The sequence below is a fragment of the Bos grunniens genome, chromosome 8 (assembly GCF_055505025.1).
Source record: "Bos grunniens cultivar Pamir isolate PY7600 chromosome 8, Bosgru_T2T1.0, whole genome shotgun sequence".
NCBI classification, from domain to species: domain Eukaryota; kingdom Metazoa; phylum Chordata; class Mammalia; order Artiodactyla; family Bovidae; genus Bos; species Bos grunniens.
Window position 1 is genome coordinate 80,763,307 of NC_141172.1, and position 19,677 is coordinate 80,782,983.

The 19,677-nt window shown below is 44.0% G+C and overlaps 1 long non-coding RNA gene across 1 annotated transcript; it reads right to left on the bottom strand.

Annotated features, from left to right (window-relative positions):
• Positions 1–27: 27 nt before the first annotated feature.
• LOC147367547 (uncharacterized) lies at positions 28–437 on the bottom strand. Its single transcript, XR_015170176.1, has 2 exons — positions 317–437; positions 28–175 (listed from the first exon to the last, which is right to left on the bottom strand). It is a non-coding gene; the product is annotated as an uncharacterized LOC147367547 (long non-coding RNA).
• Between the last annotated feature and the right edge of the window lie 19,240 nt (positions 438–19,677).

The window sequence follows — 19,677 nt, forward strand, 5'->3', positions numbered from 1 at the left end:
TGTCCCCCCGCCTCGTGCCCCGCCCCCACCCCACCTCCGCTTCCTCGCAGTCGCCGCGACGCGCCTCTGCCCAACTGCCTCCAGCGTGGTAGAGCGCTACTCTGAGCCATGGTCCTTTTCAGTTCGCACGACGACCTTGCCACGCAGGTGCAATCCTGATTCCCGCCCTACCCCGCTAAGATAGAAAACGGAAGTTGGGAAGGTTAAGCGCAGTGCTCAGTGCAGCCTGGCTAGTGAGTGAGAAGCCCGCGCTGCAGCCCAGCTGCTCCGGGGTTCAGGCTCTAACCGCTGTGCTTCCCACCGCCACCGTCCTCACCTGCCATCTGCTCCCTGCCCTCTGTCCACCCCTGCTTGTCCTGTCGTCTGATTCTTCTGACCAACTTCAAGAGACTGGATTCCCCTGTTCCTTACTGTCCGATGGCTTGGTTTTGGATCCTTAATTCAGATCTGTTCTCAAGATTTCTGTAGTCTGAGAGCTATTAAAGGGACCTGTTAATGCGAGTTCCTGTGCCAAACCCACAGTAAGGCCAAACAAAGTGAAACATTCTGAGTTTGGAGCAGAGAAAGGTTTATTGCAAGGCCATGCAAGGAAACAAGGTGGCTCATACCCGGAAAAGTTTCCAGCTCCTCAAAGGATTTTGGCAAAGTATTTTTAAGGGCAGATTTGCGGGGAGGGGGGGCGGCGCAGGGGGCAGTGGCAGGGGCTACGTGCTCATTGTCATCAAGCAGTTTCTTCATTTGGTGGAGGGGTGGAGGGAGGCGGATTCACGTCTACAAAATAACTCAGGAAACTTGTATGAAATACTGTTATCTATATTATCTAGGTACTTCGAAGAGGAGCTGATATGGGGGAAGGCCTCAGAGTCCTGCTGGTGCTGGGTTAGAGACCTTCCTTTCCAATAACTGCACTTTGCAGAGAAAATGTTCACAGACCCAGGAAAGGGTGTCCTGGATACCACACTGAGATCAGAGGCTCCAAGGCCACATCCTGAGGGTTTTGTAGGCACATTGCTTCTGTCCTAAGGCAGTTCATGCACTTATTCATGGAACAATATTTATTGAGCATCTGCTATTAGCAAGACCGTGCTTTGAGAGCTAGCCCCTGTCTTCTTACAAGCACCCCAAACGATGGGCCTGTTGAGTTCTGTACAATTTCTGGCAATTCTGGTAGGACATGTGCCCTGGCCAGGGACAAAGGGAGCTGGCCACACTGGAGTGAAGTGGACTAATTTGCTTCTGATTTTGGTCAGATAGTCCAGGTCCTCTTGGTCAGACATTGTTCTGTTGGGTGTCTACTGGTTCAGACTGTTCACTGGCTCAGTCTCTGTGAGCCAAGTGGCCACCTGCACAACTCTGTTCAATGCCAGTAGACTTCAGAGGGTGAGTAGAATTCAGAACTGGTGCTACAGTGGGTGGGGATGTCAGGATAGCCTCACTTTTTAGACCAGAATTTGAGAAGCACTCAGTTGGGCTTGGGTTTCTGATTTCACCCTGGGTTCCAGACCGGGTCCTGATTTCTATCACTGGGAGGTTGCATTCCTGCCAGCCAGGAACCAGAGGTCTGTGTGAATGAGAACTCCCTTCCTACTACTTTGGAAGGTTGCATTCCTTCCAGTGGGAAACTGCAGACCTCTGGTTTAGAAGCCACCTTTTCTGTGATGGGGGTGGGGGGCAATTTGAGTCCCTTTTCAATAAGAAACAAGAGACTTTTGCGTGCAGGGAACACATGGGTGGATAGGGTTCTTGAACTCACCCTTTCAGGTGGCAGAAGCTGACGACTAAACTGGGGTTCGAGTTCTGAGGCTTTGGCTGCTGGTCTGGGTTCACCCTGGTTTTGAGTCATAGGGTTCTAGTTTATGTTTTTGCCTTGTTTGTCTCGTCTTCAATGTCTGATTGTCTTATCTGTTAATAAATTAATTGAAATTGAGTTCCTTAGCAACCATAGGAAAATCTACTTTCAGGCTCAGGACAAGCAAACTCGGGTATCTATAACTCACATTAGTCAGCCCTTGAGAATGGCTGACTGTGGTACATCAGAATGGAAAACAACTTTTCTGTTCCCAATTGTTCTTCATCGGAATGTATTGTAAATTGGAAATCTTTTGGGTGTAACCCATGCAAAATACCAGATGGCATTTCTCAGGAATGTTGCCTGGCCCCAAGACTCAATAGAAAATCAAGAAAAGTGGCCAGAAGATAAATTATAACACCATCCTGCAGTTGGATCTTTATTGCAAAAGGTTAGAAAAGTGGAACAAGATCCCATTAGTACAGTACCTTATGGGGCTGCAGCAACACCAAACTCAGCCCAGTCACCAGACCTGGAGACCAGCTACAGAAGTAGTGCCCACCACTGACCCACATGGGATCCCATAGAGACTGGGCAGGGCCTGACTTGAGCATCATCGAAGTCTCCTACTTAAAGGGATGAAGGCTGCTGCCTGGAGACCTATAAATGGGAAAAGTCAGAAACATTCAACAGGAGGCGATGAAAACCCATCAACATTCTTAGAGAAGGTAGAGAATGCCTCTGACAACTCTTAATGGAGATGCCCCTGAAAGCGACCCAGTGGTTATACTTTATACCTCAGAGTGGCCCCCAACATCTAAGGGAAGTTGCAGAAAGTAGCGGTGGGTCCAAATGCCCCCAAACTCTCATGTGGTGGGTATTTCTGTTGGGAGTGTTCAATAACCCAGGTATTGGCTGAGGAAGAAAAGGAGGACAAGCAGCTAAAGAGACAAACCAGTCTCCTGGCTGTCGCCCCCTAGGGCACACTGAGTAACCCATGGCACTGATGGATGAACGCACCTGAATATGCTGAGGGACCAAGGTGCGGGCCCAACCAATGTGCTTCCAGCAAGAAGGAAGACAGTAAGTAAAAGGGAATGCTCCGATCATCCTCTGTGAAAGGGGACCATGGAGAGTGCAAGGTGCCACAAGCAGAGGAACACTGACAGGGACTAGGGGCTCCCTAGTTGGCTCCTTGGGGTATAATCCCCATCTCCCCAGAGGAGCCCTGGGTTGTCTAAGAAGTGGAAGAAGAAAAAGTAGAATTTTTAATAGTTCTTGAAGCCATTTCTGCTCAGTCTTGACCACCTTGAAGGGAAGAATGTTCCAACAGGAGTGTGCTGTTAAAGGGGAATTGGGCAGATCTAACAGGAGGTTCTCTTTTAGAACCATTGGCATGTGATATGGGACCCTTCAAGTAAAAGTCTCTATAAGTTTTGACCTAATTGAAACCATGCAACATTGATTGGTACTTGAACCCATGTGCCAGGACTCAAACCCAGCTGAAGCCAGATTGGGACTTCAACCTACAGGCTGAGACTTGAGCCTGGCTTCTTTTAAACTGAGATCACACACTTGATCTCAGGACTTAATGAAGCTCAGGTTCTCGATGTCTATTGCAGAAAGAATTCAGTAAAAGACAAAGTGAGAGGTAAGAAGTGGATTTATTTAGAGAAAAAAACACTCCACAGACAGAATGTGGGCCATCTCAGAAGGCAAAACATGCCAGAATATGGCATGGTTAATTTTTATGGGCTGGGTAATTTCAAAGGCTAATGAATGGGAGAATTATTCTAACTAATCCTGGGGAATGAGTTGGAGATTTCCAGGAATTGGGCCACTGTACACTTTCTGGGCTTCTGTGATTAGCCTCTGAACAGTTATGGCACTGGTCAGTATGTCATTTAGTATGCTGCTGCTGCTGCTGCTGCTAAGTCGCTTCAGTCATGTCTGACTCTGTGCGACCCCATAGATGGCAGCCCACCAGGCTCCCCCGTCCCTGGGATTCTCCAGGCAAGAACACTGGAGTGGGTTGCCATTTCCTTCTCCAATGCATGAAAGTGAAAAGTGAAAGTGAAGCTGCTCAGTCGTGTCCGACTCTTAGTGATCCCAAGGACTGCAGCCTACCAGGCTCCTCCGTCCATGGGATTTTTCCAGACAAGAGTACTGGAGTGGGGTGCCATTGCCTTCTCTGATTTAGCATGCTAATGTATTACAATAAGCGTATAACGAGTCTCAAGCTCTACTGGAAGTCAAATCTTCCACCATCTTGGACCTATTTGGTTCTAACCAGTTTATTTATTTTCATGTCCTGTGGCTATGTCAGGCTTTTAAAAGTTGTGCCTTGCCCCCTTCCCTCTTGTTTCATTATGAATGGGCATATGTCTCAGGAGAGGAACACAGCTTTCACTAGCCCTGGAAGAGGATATAATAGAACCTGAAAACTTAGTGGCCCGTATCTTGAGAGTCCTTTGGACAGCAAGGAGATGAAACCTGTCAATCCTAAAGGAAATCAACCCTGAATATTCACTGGAAGGACAGATGCTGAAGTTGAAGCTCCAATACTTTGGCCACCTGATGTGAAGAGCCAACTCATTGGAAAAGATCCTGATACTGGGAAAGATTGAGGGCAAGAGGAGAAGTGGGAAACAGAGGATGAGATGGTTGGATGGCATCACTGACTAATGGACATGAATCTGAACAAACTCCAGGAGATAGTGAAGGGGTCACAAAGCATCGGGCATGACTTAGTGACGAAACAACAAAAATTTTAGAGAAAGTAAACCCAGCTCTATAGGCTCTAGGTCCAGTAGAAAGAGCTAAAACAAACAAACAAAAAAAATGGCTTTAGGAGTCCTACTTAAGACTTTGGGGCCCCTTAAGAGACTATTCGACTATTTCCAAACAATTGGATTCTGGGGGGAGTTGGGGGCGGGAAATGGCCTCCATGCCTTAGAGCTGAGGTTAAGGAATTTCTTAAACCTAAGGAGGATGCTTAAAAGTTTTTGTAAATAGATTATCAAGATAGGAGGCCACCTCCCTGTTGCGCTAGCTGCCTTGAGGTGTGGGGCAACAAGCAGAAGTACCTTCATTTCAGGGGGTGGGTGGCAGGGGTGGTGAGTGATCACCCAGATTGTTACTTCTCAACGTCCTGCCTCTGACACAAAGCTGAGTGAGGAAATTGGTGATCACTGCTTGTTCACAGGACGAAGAACTGTAACAAAGTTGGTAATGCCATACACATGCCATTTACATCTACAGTGTTGTGTGAGGTCAGTGTGTTTTGTGATGATCGAAGAGGAGAAATCATTGCAGCCAGCAAGGAGCAGCTCTGCCGGGCACAGGTGGAGGCAGGAGGGAGAAATCCTGTTTGTGGAGGTGCCCACTGTCCTCCGGTCGTGCACCTTCCTGATTCTGGCTAATACCCAGGTAATAAGTTTATGTACTCTGACTCAGAAAAGAACTAGTCACAATCATTAACATGATGGATGGGACATAACTGTGCAATAGGCAAGTACAGTCTGAATCTCTATTTCCATGTCCTTTTAGCCCCTTACTGATAACAAGGGAACTTTCTTCTGCTTTTGTATAAAAGCAACAGTTGTTGAAACAGAACAGGACCCTGTAGGGCCCTCCTGGATACACATCCTTTCCATGTCCTCCATTTCTTGTTGGTAGGAAGAAAGCTTCAGTCAGTCTCCTTGACCTTCCCTGAATTCCAAAGGGCAGATTCAAATAGTTGTTAATCGAATAAGGGAGGGAATGCAGAAACAAAGGAGAAGTAGTCAAGAAACAATAGTTATGACAAACCTAGAAAGCAGAGGCACTATTTTGCTGACAAAGGTCTGTACAGTCAAAGTTATGTTTTTTCCAGTAGTCATGGATGTGAGAGTTGGACCATAAAGAAGGCTGAGCACTGAAGAATTGATGTTTTCTAACTGTGGGGCTAGAGAAGACTCTTGAGAGTCCCTTAGGCAGCAAGGAGATCAAACCAGTCAATCTGAAAGGAAATCAACCCTGGATAGTAATTGAGAGGACTGATGCTGAAGTTGAAGCTCCAATACTTTGGCCACCTGATGTAAAGAGCCGACTCATTGGAAAAAACCCTGGTGCTCGGAAAGATTGAGGGCAAGAGGAGAAGGGGGCGAGAGAGGATGAGATGGTTGGATGGCATCACTGACTCAGTGGGCATGAATCTGGGCAAACTCCAGGAGATAGTGAAGGATAGGGAAGCCTGGCGCGCTGTGGTTCATGGGGTCACAATGAGCCGGACACGACTGAGTAACTGAACAACAACAAAGGGAGGGAACACAGAAATGAAAAGGAACAGTCAAGAAACAGTAGTGCAGCCATGGGGCAAGGTCCTGGATCTTCCTCAAGTAAAATACACAAGAATATCTTGGCGTTCTTCTGTAGGAATTAAGGCCCCTACCCAGGTGGAGGATGGTAACTTCAGGCTAAGCCCAAGATTCCAGAAATACCACCCTGTTAATTCACCACCAACCAATCAGAAGGGAGCCTGTACGCAGTGTTGATAATGAAGGCTCTGGTCACCTCCCTAAATGATTCTTCCTTTAAAAACTTTCATGGTAGAGCAGAATCTTTAGAGTTGTTCCTTGGATACGAGTTTGCCTTTTCCCCAGGTTGCTGGCCTCCTGAATAAACCAAACTGTCCTTTGCAACCAACACACTCTTGAGTATTGTCTTCCTCAGTTCAGTAGTGCTGTCACTATTCACATAACAAAGCTTACATAGCACGTGTTGATACTTACTGCAGGGTGAGCAGGGAGGTTCTTAAACACTGCACCTGCATCACTATACAGTCTTCTAAGGTGGCTACAATCATTAGCCCCAGTTAACAGATGAACAAAATATTGCTCAGTGAGATAAGTAGACATGTAGACCCAGGCCATCTAGCTCCAGAGTCTGTGTACCTGACCACCATGCAAAGTGGCCTATATCTAAGGGGGTGGTTACCTTTGTAAGTGGTGGGCTTCCCTTCACTGTGGGTGACAGGAAGCAACAAATGAGCTAGACGGATGCGCTTTCATGTACTTAGTGTGTCCTGTCTGCCCAGCTGGGAGTTGAGCACTCTGCCATCGTGACACCCCTCTGAACTGAAACAACCATCCTACTTTACAAATAACGTGTGTTTAGTGAGATAGGGGAACTGGTTAAGGTCTCCAGGCTGGGGAGAGCTGGCACTCAGAATCCAGCAGGCCTGCCCCACCCCAATCCTGACCATTTCACCTCTTATTAGAGATGGTTTCCAAGGGAATAAACTTCAGGAGGGCTGGGCTGGGCTGGACTAGATGCCTTTTATGTCCCACCAAATCTGAGATCCCAAGGGACTAAATGTCTGGCACATAAGGGGACAAACACTTAAACAGAGCTGCTATTACCCATTGCTAGGCCCAAAATATTAGTCTTTATACTTCAAGTTTTTATATCTAAGGAAATATTTCTTTTCCAAGTCCCTTCCCCCTGCTTTTAGCATTCTGCAGTATTTCTCCTGAAAAGTTGCCCAAGGAGCAAAGAGTTAACTGGTGTTTGTCCTTTTATATGAAATGCTCTTCTCCAGACTTGCTGACTATTCTTCTCCCATCAAAACCCTCCACCTTGGGGACTTCCCTGGTGATCCAGTGGTTAAAAATCTGCCTTGTGAGCAGGGGATGCAGGTTCAATCCCCAATGGAGGAGTTACGATCCCACAAGCTGCAGAGCAACTCAGCCCACATATCACAACTAGAAAAGCCTGTGTGACACGACTAAGACCTGATGCAGCCAAATGAACAAATACTATTTAAAAAAAATCATCCACCTTGTGAATGTGATTGACTCACTGTCCCTCAAATTCAGTTCAGCTCTCTTATGCTATTTCTTGTTCCTTTTGGCTCCAGAATATTCAATCCTGGATACCAACCCTTGATAACTATCTAAATCCTAACAATAGCAGTAGATTGACCATCTATTAATTTTCATGTGCTTTGCTTTTATTGATGTATTTCACTTGACCTGTAAACAGGCAAAGTGCTAACGTTCATAATTATTTGCATTTTCAAAATAAATTAGAGGGCTTCCCAGATGGCTCAGTGGTTCAGAATCTGCCTGTCAGTGAAGGAGACATGGATTTGATCCCTGGTCTGGGAAGAGTCCACATGCCACAGAGCAACTAAGCCAGTGTGCCACAACTAATGAGCCTGTGTGCGAGGTCCCAGAAGCTGTAACTACTGAGCCCATGTGCCCTAGAACCTGTGCTCTGCAACAAGAGAAGCCACGACAATGAGAAGCCTGTGTACCACAACAAAGAGTAGCCCCCGCTCGCAACTGGAGAAAGCCCACATGCAGCAACAAAGACCCAGCACAATCAAAGATAAAAAACAAATAAAATTATTAAAGTAAATAAATAAATTAGAGCAGGTCCAGTGTTATCCCTATAATGACAATCATTGGCTGAGGAATGATCACTTATCTGGACCAGTAGGAGTTCAACATTGGGTTTTTGTTGGAACCAGTGAGTGAAGTCGCTCAGTCGTGTCCAACTCTTTGTGACCCCATGGACTGTAGCCTACCAGGCTTCTCTGTCCATGGGATTTTCCGGGCAAGAGTACTGGAGTGGGTTGCCATTTCCTTCTCCAGGGGATCTTCCCAACCCAGGGATCGAACCTGGGTCTCCCACATTGTAGGCAGACAATTTACCCTCTGAGCCACTAGGGAAGCCCAGAGCCACCAGGGAAGCCACTGGTTTTGTTGGAACCAGTGGGTAAATCTAAGCTGGTAGAACATAAGTCTGGAAATATCGTTGGTCATACACTTTCCTCCAAGGGAAGAGAGGATCTGCGAGATGACACAGAGAGGAAAGGGAAGCTGAGAGATACAGAGAGATCCTTGCCTCACCTCAGTTCCTAGTCATCTTGGTTATCATAGTGGATGCTGTAATATGTCACCAGTTCCTCACCGAGGATAAAGAACTTGTTCTCCAGCTCCTGGAACTATTTCCTGGACACAAGAGAGCCACTTCCTCTGTGCCATGACCTTTCCCATAGCAGCCTAGAGCCAATGACAGGTTGACAGGGGGAAAGAAGTTCTGGCCCCCTTGCCCTACCTTCAGACTATTCTGACGGGTCAGCCCAGCTTCAGAGGTCCCTGCAGGGCTGGTTGAGCCCTCTCCTCCACTTTGAGTTCCATCCTGCTGTTGCAATCATTAGCCTAGTTACTATCAGTGGGGGTAAGAAAAGTAGGCTAATTTTGAAGTAGGAGAATGGATCCCTAGGGTATGGGATGGACAGGAGAGGAGGAGCAATTGTAGAATGGAGCATGGTGTGGGAGGAGTTTCATGGAGCCAGAAGGTCAGAGAAGGACATGAAGAGCTACAGGGCTTTGCCATATGAGGAGCCATTGGAGGAACTGAAAATATAATATGAGGAACAATAGAAGGAGCTAAAAATATGTGGTGGAAAAGTAAAAATTTATGAGGAATATGACAGAATCTTCACACATTTGACAGGCAATCAAGCAGAGGTTGAATCAACTTCCTTCAGCTCGCCTCCTGACTTTCGACTTGACCCGCTACAGTTTATTCTCAGGCCTTTCATCATCTGGCTGTTGCTTCTCTTTCTAACCTTATCTCCTATGGCTCTTCCTCATCCCTCCCCCCCACCCCCTTCTAGCCACCCTGGCCTTCTTACTGTTCCTTGAATGTGTGAGTGTCTGTGCTGTGTCGCTTCAGTCATGTCTGACTCCTTGAGATCCTATGGACTGTAGCCTGCCAGGCTCCTCTGTCTTTGGAATTCTCCAAGCAAGAATACTGGAGTGGGTTGCCTTGCTTTCCTCCAGGGGATCTCCTCTACCCAGGGACTGAACTCATGTCTCCCACGTCTCCTGCATTGGCAGGTGGGTTCTTTACCACTATTGCCACCTAGGAAGCCCTGTTCCTTGAATACTCCAACCCATTTCCACCTTGACCTTTACACCTGCTGCCCTCTTTGCTTATTCTCCTATACATTTTTCTATAAGCTCTTCATTTGCCCCAATTCTTTTGTTGTTCAGCCTTGAATCAAAGGGGCTTCCCTGGCGGCTCAATGGCAAAAAATCCACCTGCCAAAGCAGGAGGCATACATTCAATCCCTGGATCAGAAAGATCCCCTGGAGAAGGAAATGGCAACCCACTCCAGTATTCTTGCTTGGAAAAATCTGTCGACAGAGGAAAAATCTGGCGGGCTACAGTCCATGAGATCACAAAAAGTCAGGCATGGCTGAGCGCATGCAGCACAGCCCTTGAATCAAAGGTCATTTCCTAAGAAATCTTCCTATGATCAGTTTGTACCTCATGGCCCTGTTTCATGTGCTTCTTGGCATTCTTTGCTCCCTGAAATGGTTTTGTACCATTTATTCTGTAATTTTGTTTCCTGAGAATGCAAACCCCTTCTACTTCCAGGGTCTTGACTGTATAACGGCTCCCAAGGGGACATGTAATAAATTAGGTACATAGGTCCTGAGCTACTCAGAGGTCCCCACACTTCAGACACCATGTGGAATAAATCCGGGACCCTGAGCACAATTTAAGCAAGATGCCACTGCCAGCTCTCTGACCATGCAAGCCTGTAATCTCAGGGTGACCATGGGCCAGTAATCCAAATTCCTGGGGATAATCTTGGCACTCCTGGGCCCTCACACCCAGTCATTCTGCTTCTGAAACAGCTCTCCCATCTCCCCACTTTTTGCCAGTTCCCATCCTCTCATTCTTTGCCCTTAATGCTTTACTGCTCTTGAAGATACTCAGATCTTGTCACTCCTTCACTCTTGAATCTCTCAAGGCTCACTACTGGCAGGGGGAAAATGTCAGCTCTTGAGCAGGACGTCTAAAACCACCACTGCACAGTACTAAACCCCACGCCTCAACTCCCGCCTTCACTCTCTCCAGCGCTCCAGCTGCCTCACTCCCCAAAACAGCCCCCTGCCCTTGTTTGCGCATTTGGTCCTGGAACTCCCTCTGTGACAATGACTTTGCACCTACTAAACCTGACAAGCTCTTCAAGGCCACTGCCCTGGACCAAAGACTGCACAGGGAGGTCTTGACCATTTCACCATCCAGCGGGGCACTCATCTATGCCCCAGCTAGTGATACCATCATCATTTTAGCAAAATAGCAGAAAGGTCAGAAAAGGGGCATAATGAAACATCCATGGGCTGGGTTTCTTGGATGTGTCCCCACAGCCTGTCTCTAATTAATCCCTATGACAATCTCCTGAGATTCTTAACCCATTTACATAAAGCTTAGACAGATTTACTGTTCTGCCTAATGCCATACAGTAATAAGTAGCAGAGTTGGAATTTGAACGCTAGCACTAAACATGATTCTATCTCATGGGATGAGACCATGAAAGAGAACACTCAGATTCCAGGACCAACTCTGCTAAAAACCAGCTCATCTTAATTAAGAATGTCAATCTCTTTGAGCCAAGCTTCCTTATTTTTAAAATAAGGAGGTGAAACTAAAAGTTTTTCCAAAATTTCTTCCTTCTCTTACATTCTTTGACTCAGAGTAGTAATAATAGCTAATGTTTGTTAAGTGCTCATTCTATGCCTAGCATTGTGCAAAGTATGGTTTTAAACAAATTGTCTCACTTGATCCCACACACCCTTATGAATAAATGCAGCTATGATTTCACTCATTTCACTTTAATGAGGAAACTGGTTTGGAGATGTTAAATAGTTCCCCCAGGTCACACAGCTAAGCAGCGGGGGAAGCACCTTAGGAATCTACTGTCTTCTGTCTGGCTTCCAGGATCTGTAGAGTTCAGGTCTTGCCCGAGGCCCATCTCTTTCCAGTCTCAATGCTGGTCCATCTGCTATTTTCCTGCCTGAAACAGTCCACCCCTCTCTCACTTGCCGTGGTAACCCTTGGCCACCAGAGAGGTCTTTGAGGTCCAGCTCCCTAGGGGCTGGGTCCGCTACCCTCCTGTGGGCCCGCACTGCCCTTTGGATCCCCTCCATCATCCACTTATTACTGTGCTCTGTCCCTTTTCTGCCCTCCACCCTGGGCTCCAAGCTCCAAGGAGGCCAGGAACTGCCTCTGTTGATCCAGGACACAGAAAAACACATCGTGCTGTAAAAGGATAATGTTTTCACTTAGAGCAGCACTTGCTGAGGAGAGATGACAATGGAATGCTGCTTCACCTCAACTGGTTCTAACTAACTCAGGATGCTAGACCCATAGTAGAACTCACTGGAGACTCTTTTGGGACCAATACACAGGGGATTGTATTGTATTTTTTTGTGTTGATTGTATTTTGTATTATTGTATTGTATTGTATTTTTCTAAGATGTCCTATCCGGGGTACATGCATCCATCCTTATTTAGCATGGCCACCATGAAACCTATTTTTCCTAATTCCTAAGGTGAAAAATCTGAATTTTCTCCTCCCAGAAAACATTTCAGTGAATTTCTTCACTTCCCTTGCAAGAAAAAAAAAACTCAGCATTTTTTTCTTGTTGTTGTTATTATTATATTTGTGTATGGTTCTGATGGTCTTTGCTTTATTCTTTGACAGCAGATAGTAGGTGCAATAAATGTTTATTGAGTGCCATAAATACAAATAACTTGTTATATCAGGTGAGGGACGATACCCCCATCGATGCCTCAGGAACCAGGAGGAAGCCAGACTCATTTCTCCATGAGGTAACTGGGGAAGCGTTCACAGAGGAAGGGAGGGGTGAACTTGGGTTTGCTCATCATCCTCTGCTTTTTCCTACTCCACCAGCATTTTTATTCCAGGCTTCCTTTTCCAGCGTCGATCCTACAAGGCATCATTTCAATGGCATTCTTGGCAATGCTCACGTCTCCTTGCCCTCCAGTCTTTTCATCACCTCTGCCAGGATAAACCCAGCTACTTGCTTTCTCTCTCCTCTGGGCACTCTGCTGGAGAGAGTCATGCCAACTGTCACACCACAGGTTCATAAACACACACACGGTTGGACATTTCTCCAATCAACTCACTCACCTTTTCTCAAATGTCCAGCCCTTCACCTCCAACTTCAATGATTAAATAAAAACTTCAGGTAGGAGCTCTTCAACTGCTTCTGCCCAAATGCAAAATCTAACTACATCTGCCTCTGATCTGACCTTCTTTCCTTCCTCCTAAAGCCCAATCCTGCCTCTGAGCCTTGAAGCCCACCTGCCTCCCTTCTCAGCAAACCCTGCCCCACTGTGGAGTGTCTCCTTCTTGCATATTCAGCTACCTCCTCACAAAAGGATCTGTCTTGTTATCCATGAACATATACAAACCCTACATCTTAAAAGAAAAACAAGCAAATCCTTCCCTTGACCCCCTTACTTCTCTCCAGCTGCCATTTCACAGTCAAGTCTCGAGAAAATGTAAAAAAGGTCAATGAGTATAAAAACTTGCTCCATTTTCACATCCTACTATGGGTTAACTTTGACGCCTACTTGTTCATACTTGCTCATTGAATGAACCCTTGCCAGGGTCACTGATAAATTCCATGCTGCTAAATTCGGAGTACATTTTCAGTTCTCCTCTTGACTTCTCAGGAATATTAGACATTGTTGACTGCACCCTTTTTCTTGCAACACTCCCTTGGCTCCTTGCAACACACCCTTCTGCTTTGTCTTCTGGCCCTCTGGAGCTCTTCATGGATCTTCTCAGGTATCTCCCATGGCCAGTCCGTGGCTTTAATTACCATCTATCTTCTAATAGCTACTAACTCCAATCTCCATCCCAGATCACCCCTTGAAGCTCCAGATTCCTTTGCCCAATCACTTCATATATTCAAGAAGACTCTATTTGGAGGGACTTCCCTAATGGTCCAGGGGCTAAAACTCTGTGCTCCCAATCCCTGGTCAGGGAACTACACCCCACATGGCACAATTAAAGGTCCCACATAGCACAACAAAGATCAAAGATCTCATGCTGCAACTAAGACCTAGTATAGCCACATAAAAAATGTTAGAAAAAAAAATTTTTTAGACAGAAGTTTTAAGTTTACAACAAAATTGAGAGGAAGGTATAGAGATTTTTCCAAATACCTTCTGTCCCACACATGCATAGCCTCACTTACTAGAATGGTGCATTTTTTTCCCCAAAATGAAGCTACACTGACACATCATCATTCAAAATCCATAGTTCACACTTAGGGTGTGAATTAGGGTTCACAGTTAGTGCTGTCCATTCAATGGGTTTGGACAAATGTATAATGACATGTATTCATCATTATAATGTCATTTAGAATATTTTCTTTTTTTTTCTTTTTTTTTTTATTCAGAATATTTTCATTGCCCTAAAAATCCTCTCTGTTCTTCGGATTCATTTCTCCCCACAACCTTGCCACTGGCAACCACTGATCTTTTTAGTGTCTCCATAGTCTTGCCCTTTCCCAAATGTCATAATTGGAATCATACACAGTGTGGCTTTCTCAGATGAGTTTTTTTCGCTTAATAATATTCATTCAAGTTTTTTCCATGTCTTTTCGTGGCTTGATAGCTCTTTTCTTTTTAGTGCTGAGTAATATCCCATTATCTGGAAGAACCACAGTTTATTTAACCATTCATCTACTGAAGGATATCTTGGTTGCTTCCAAGTTTTGGCAATAATGACTGAAGTGGCTCTAAACATCATTCTGCAGGTTTTTGTGTGGACGTAACTTTTCAACTCCTTTAAGTAAATACCAAAGACCATGATTGCTGGTTTGTATGACAAGAGTATGTTAGTTTTGTAAGAAACCTGCAAACTGCATTCCAGAGAAGCTGTACAATTTTGCATTCCTGCCAGCAGTATATGAGAGTTCCATTATGAAGATGGAGGCAGAGGCTAGAGTGATTTAGCCAGAAGCCAAGAAGCACTTGGGACCACCCCCACCCCCGCCCCGCCCACAAGTGCTAAGTGTCAAGGAGGGTTTCTCCCCTAGAGCCATCAAAGGAAATACAGCCCTGCCAACACCCTGATTACAGATTTAACCTCCAAAAATATGTGGGAATACATTTCTGTATTTTTAAGTTACCCAATTTATGGTACTTTGTTATGGTGGACACAGGGAATTAATACATGGACTGTTCAAATCCTCTGATTAAATTCCTTCATTTTACAGGTGACAGAAAATTTTTAACAAGTACAAAATGTTTTCACATAGCTGATCATGTTCAGTAATAATAGCAACTCTCTGAAGTAGCAGTTATTGCTCAAGAGGAGGGAATGAAAGCAATACAATGATTTGCCTGCTAATAAGCCACTGAGCACTGGAGCAGCAGGTGAATCGTTCTTTCCACCAGTTCTCTCTGCCTGTGTCTCAGAAGGGTCCAATCACATGTCCACATCACACAGCTGATAAGAAATGGTCTAAAATAGAGGTCTTCTTTTCCACTCATTTCTGCTCCAGCAGCCTCCCCAGGTATAACTGGCTACACCTCAAAACTATTGAACAATCAAGATACTGATTCCATGGGACAACCTCAGAGCTCGTAACCTAGACCCCTGGGCTAAGTAAAAACTGATGTTTCCAAACACAAGGATAGTAGGTTGGAGGTTATTTGAGTGAGTGGCACAGGCTGTTCATTTCTTCAACAAATGGGCTTTGTTGTTGTTGTTATTATTTAGTTGCTAAGTCATGTCTGATTCCTTTTGTAACCCCATGGACTGTAGCCTGTCAGGCTCCTCTTTCCTTGAGATTTCTTAGGCGTGAATATGGAGTGGGTTGCAATTTCCTTCTCCAGAGGATCTTCCCATCCCAGGGATTGAACCTATCTCCTGCAGTTCCTGCATTGCAGGTGGATTCTTTACCACTGAGCTACCAGGGAAGCCTGAAATAGGCTTTAAGATTTTCCAAATATTCAGAAAATCAAGATAAATCAAGATAATTCAGAAAATCAGCTGTTTTGGGCCAATCTGCTGTGGGAAACTCTCCATTCCAGTAGATCTTATAAAATATTTTACGTACTGTAAGGGCCTCTACCTCAGAGTCCCAGGGGTTCTAATGGTAATGAGCAAATAATCCAATTGTGCAAGTAATCAAGGAACAATAACAGTTGTTCTTGTGATGAAGCCCCCCAGTTTGCAATTACTTAGCAGTTTAAAGTCACTTCATTTGGAAAATTTTGCCTCTGAGAAAGGCTGAAGCTCTCATTCAGAGACCAATTAGATTAAATTATGAGTGACACATTAGCTGGAAAGTCTTTATTCATTTTGGATTATTTGCAACTTTAATTATAATTCAAATACAGACAGAGCTATCCTTTGGAACATTTTCTTGCCTTAGCAGGCACTGGAGGGTACTGGGTCCCTGGGAGGTGCTCCCAAGGGGTGTGTGTGCCACCAGCCAAATGTCCCAGGGCTGCTTTGTCACCAGATTCTGCTCTAGACCCCTTCTTCCTGCTGCTATTGGAGAACCACAGGAAGTAAGAACCCCTAATGAGACCTTCCTTTTGTAAAAACAGTTTGTTGAAGTATATTTAATAATAAATTGCATACATTTAAAACATACAATTTGATAAAATTTGACATGTGTAGAAATAACTTCACAATCAAAATAATAAATATATCATTGCCCCCTCAATTTCCTCATGACCTTTACAATCTACCCCCTCAACTGACTCTCCCACCCAGCCTTGCCCTCTGCCTGCATACAGAACACACACATATTCAGGCAACCACTTTGCTTTTCATTGTTCTAGATTAATTAGTTTGTATTTTCTAGGATCTCATGTGAATGGGATCATACAGTATGCACCCTTCTCCTATTCTGTTACATGTAATAATTATTTTGAGATTCATCTACGTTGTTGCTAGTTATCAATAGTCTGTTTTTATTGCTAAGTAGCATTCCATTGTACTGATATACCATAATCAAGCTATTTAGCTGTTGAGAAATATGGGCTTTTCCCAGTTTGAGTCTGTTACAGATAAAACTGCTATGACATTTGTGGGTACAAATGTTTTCATTTCTCTTGGGAAGATATCTAGGGGTGGGATGGCTGGACCATATGGTAGGTGTATATTTAATTTTTCAGAAATCGCCACACTGTTTTCCAAAGCCATTATACCATTTTATCCCCATTAGAAATATATGAAAGTTGCATTCATCTACTTCCTCACCAACATTTGGTATGGTTGGTTAATAATTTTAATTTTAGCCATTCTAACTGGTTGCATTAAATATGTTGTAATTTTAACTAGCCTTTCTGTATGACAATGACATTGAGCATCCTTTTATGTGTTTACTTGCTAACTGTATGCCTTTCTCAGTAAAGTGTTTATTCACATTTTTTGCCCATTTTCAAAAATTGGGTTGATTGTCATTCTCTGAGTTTTGAATATTCTTTGAATATTCCATATACAAGCCTTTTATCAAGTATGTGATTTGCAAATACTTTCTCCCAGGTTGTGGTTTCTCTTTTCATTCTCTCAACAGTGTCTTTTTGTTGCAGAAAGGGATACCCTTTACAAGGCCTGAGAGTAGGCTCTTGTCTAACACTCAGAAATGAATTGTCTGAAGAGACACAGGTTGCTGACAGAGCAAGAGACTTCACTGGGAAGAGGTGCCTGGGTAGAGAACAGGAGGGTAAGGGAACCCAGGAGGACTGCTCTGTCTTACAGCCTCTGATTTTATGGCGATGGGATTAGTTTCCAAGCTGTCTCTGGCCAATCACTGTGACTCAGGGTCCTTCCTGGTGGCACTCACATCACTCGGCCAAGGTGGATTCCAGCAAGGATTCCAGGGGGTTGGCGGGATGTGTGGCATCTCCTTTGCACCTTTCCCAGATTCTTCCAGTTGCCGTTGGCTTGTCAGTTCCATGTTCCTTACCAGGACCTCTGGTCATAAAATAACTCATACAAATGGCTACTATGGTGCCTGGCCAGGGTGGGCAGTTCCAGTCAGTGTTTCCCCTAACATTTTGAAGAGCTGAAGTTTTTAGTTTTGATAAAGTCCTATTATCAATGTTATGTGTTAAGGACTATATTTTACTGTTATATCTAAATCAAATCTTTTACTAGCCCAATACCACAAAATTATCTTCTATGTTTGCTTCCAGAAATTTTATACTTTTCAGTTTATCTTTAGGTCTATGATACATTTTGAATTAATTTTTATATGTGGTGCAAAGCATGGATCCAAGTTCAATTGGTTGCCTATGGATACCCAAAAAGCATCATCTTTTCTCCACTAAATTGCCTTTGAACCTTTGTGAAAAATCTGTTGTCTATGTATGTGTACATCTAATTTCTGGACTCTCTATTCTGTCCCATTGATCAGTTTGTCTATCTTACATCGATACCCTATATTTTTATTTTTGTAGCTTTAAAATAAGTCCTCAAATCAAGTAGTGTTAGTAGACCAACTTTGTTCTTTTTAAAGCTGTTTTGGAAACCAACACAATATGGTAAAGCAATTTTCCTCCAATTAGAAAATAAATCTAAAAAAGAAAGTTGTTTTGGCTAGGCTAAGTTTCTGTACTTCTATGTGAATTTTCAATTCAGTTTGTCAGTTCCTACAAATCCTGCAAGAATCGTGATAGGCATTTTGACCTACAATTACAGTATAACTCAATTTAGTAGAGATTGTTTAATTTCTCTCAGCAATGTTTTATATTTTTTGAATTCACCTGTTTTGCTTATCCTTTGTCAGATTTTATCCTTAGTATTTCATAATTTTTGACACTATAGTAAATAGGATTGTTTTGTTTTGTTTTAATTTCAACCTCTGATTGTTTATAGTTAGTAAAACAAAAGACTGGGGTTTTATATTAATCTTGTTATTGATCAATATATGTGATTGATCTTACCACCTTGTTATTTTGTCCAGATTTTTCCCATGTGTTTCAGGTGACTTCCTGTTGGCTTGGAAGTCCCAACATTCTGTGAAAATTCCTGATTAGAATTCAGATTCCTTTCTTCTCCTACATAATTGTATCCTTTCCTGTCATAGCACCTGACTGCCTCTTTAGTATATTATTATTATTATTACAATTATCATTATTAAACTTTAAAATGCATTCTAATTTCTCATTTGCTGTAATTACCCCCTAGAGCCACCACAGATGGCAGGCTGCTGAGAAGGAATTATCAGACCAAGAATGAGGTTTGATTTTCTATTGTTTTAATTCTCCTCTTACTAAAAATTCCCATAGTGTAGTTTTTTTTTTTTTTTATCAAATTCTGGGTATATCAGGATCATCAGAGGAGTATATTTTTTAAATACAGATTCTCAACACCCTTTTCCTCCCAACCAATGAAATCTGCAGAGTGTTTCAAGCCTCTATACAGGAGATTCTGATGTGTACCAAAATTTAGAAGTCTCCACTGTAGAGAATTCTTGTGGACCACCCAGCTCAGCACTTGAAAAATTATGAAGTTGTAAAACTTCTCTCCTCAGTATTCCTGTTCTTTGTGTTTTCTCTAGTCAGGCTCTTAGGTTTCTCAGTTCTCTCCCCAGCAAAGCAGACTTTTGCAAATTATGTCCAAGTGTTGTTTTAGGGATATCACCTTGGCATGCTTTCTAATGCTTACTTCCAAAAGAAACACAGTCAACAGCCCCTCCTGCCTAGGAGGCCCAGCGACCCTGCCTCCCACCCACCCAGCCAGTTTTTTGGTTCTGGGTGCACATAACTAAAAGTCAACCTCGGACTGACTCAAGTAAACTGAGCAAGTTATGGTCTCCTACAAAAGCAGTGTCGAAGCTGGGCCAGTGCAATTCCTGTGCTCTTGTGAAAAGTCCAGAGGAGGGTAATCCATAGAGACAGAAATCAGATTGGTGGTTGCCAGGGGCTGTGGGGAGAGGGGAGGGGGAGTGACTGCTTAGGGTTACAGGATCTCTTATGAATGATGAAAATGCTTTGAAACTAGATAGAAGAGATTGCACAACATCATGAATGAGCTAAAT